General features: G+C 45.0%; 1 long non-coding RNA gene across 1 annotated transcript; it reads left to right on the top strand.

Annotated features, from left to right (window-relative positions):
- LOC116269540 lies at positions 1–1,089 on the top strand. The gene is made up of 2 exons (XR_004177170.1): positions 1–346; positions 442–1,089. It is a non-coding gene; the product is annotated as an uncharacterized LOC116269540 (long non-coding RNA).
- The last annotated feature ends 882 nt before the right edge of the window (positions 1,090–1,971 follow it).

Here is a 1,971-nt window from a genome sequence, read left to right on the forward strand (position 1 = left end):
AAAGAAAAAAGAACCACACACACAAGACGCGGAGAGTTCGATGCTCAATCCCAGCCCTTGGGGGCCTGTTCCTCCCTCCCGGGAAGCGTCTCTCACCCGAGACTACAACTCCCATAAGGCATAGCGAGAACGGCGCTACGGGGAACCGGAAAACAGCCAGTTGCTTTCACACTCTAGGGACACCGCCCGCCCCTCGCCCTCCTTAAGTGCTATTTTTACATCGAATGCTTTCGTCTGCGAGTAGGTAAACTGAAACTAAGCTCATATCAAAAGGAGAAAGGCTGGAAGACGAGAGGCTACAAGCTCTAGAAGCTCCGAGCCAGGATGAAAATTAGCCAGCCCACAGGTGGGCTCTGCGCGGCCCCGAAAGTCGCACTCTGACGTGACCCTTTATGCCTCTCGTTTTTCCTTCCAGTCTCACTTCAAAGTTCTGTATTGCAGAAATGAAATCGGCGCCTTTCCCCACCGGTTCTTCCAAATACGAGCAAAGGACTCTCAAAACGCACGTTCCAGAAACTGTGTTTGCAACCATTCGTCCTTTTTTCCTGACACACGGGCCCCTGCTCCCCGCTAAGGTTGGGGTCCTGGACACCAACCTTAACTCTTATCAGTTTTGCGCTCTGATAGAAGGGCTTAGATTCCAGATTGACACTGGGCTCTCAAAGCCTGCTCCTCAATCTACTGATCCGGTCCAGCTTAAGATCCAGTAGAAAGAAAACATAGCCTGCCCGGACCGTAAACTTTCTATGTTTCAGACCCTCCATTTGTAAAATAGCCTAATAAAATCTCATCCTGGCTTACAGAGCAAGACAGCGTCCTGGTCCAAGAACCGGATGAGTCAAAAGGCATTACTGTTGAGTCAGACGTAGAATATATGAATACCTAGAAGTTCGTAAATGATTCTTAAAAGGCTGTTGAAATAGCGTTTTCAAGTTATAATCAGGTGTGACGATGAATGCTATGAATGCCGTTATTAAGAATAGTAAGTGCAGGATGTTGATAGGTTATTCTTGGGGGAAGGGAGATGGGGTATGTGAAGTCTGTACTTTCCCCCTCAATTTTGCTGTGAAACTAAACTGCTCTAAAAGTTGTTTTTTTTTTTTTTTTTTTTAAGTAACAATAAGAAATATAATAGGCCGGGCACGATGGCTCACGCCTGTAATCCCAGCACTTTGGGAGGCCAAAGCGTGTGGATCATTTGAGGTCAGGAGTTTCAAGACCATCCTGACCAACATAGTGAAACCCCGTCTTCACTACAAATACAAAAATTAGCCGGGCGTGATGGTGGGCGCCTGTAATTCCAGCTACTCCGGAGACTGAGGCAGGAGAATCACTTTAAGCCGGGAGGCGGAGGTTGCAGTGAGCCAAGATCATGCTACTGCACTCCAACCTGGGCAACAAGAGCGAAACTCTGTCTCAAAGAAAAAAAAAAATAGAAGTATAATAACCACTCATCAGATAAAATTACAAGAAATTTAAAGACTTTAATTGGCTTTCATTTGCAATAAAAAAATCAGATAACACCTCATTCTGTAAAATAAATTGAGTGTTCTGGTGATTTGGGTAGGAGACTGGCTTTATAAGCCAAAAAGTGGCTGCAGAAAGCAGAAAGAGATAACAAAAAGCAGATTGGTCGTTTCAAAGTTACTTTCCTTGTAAAGTTAAAGCACAGCCGACTTGCTTATCATGCCAGCTGTTTGAAACTGGCCTGTGTGGGGATGTGGCTATTGTCTCTCTCTCTCCTGATTTCTTGGAAGGTGGAATAAGCAACTTAGTTTCGGTTTGGTGACATGGTAGATCAGCATGAGTAACTTCATTTTGGTTTTGTCTATTGGGCCTAGTGCAGGAGCTCAGTTCAAACCAATGGCCTATAAATTTTATTTAACACCGTAATTGAGCTCTTATTATGTGCCAGTGATAAAGCTGCGACTTGAGCTCTGCTGTCTGACTCCAAAGTCCCTGGTGAAGAAA

This window comes from Papio anubis, chromosome 11, assembly GCF_008728515.1.
Source record: "Papio anubis isolate 15944 chromosome 11, Panubis1.0, whole genome shotgun sequence".
Classification (NCBI taxonomy): domain Eukaryota; kingdom Metazoa; phylum Chordata; class Mammalia; order Primates; family Cercopithecidae; genus Papio; species Papio anubis.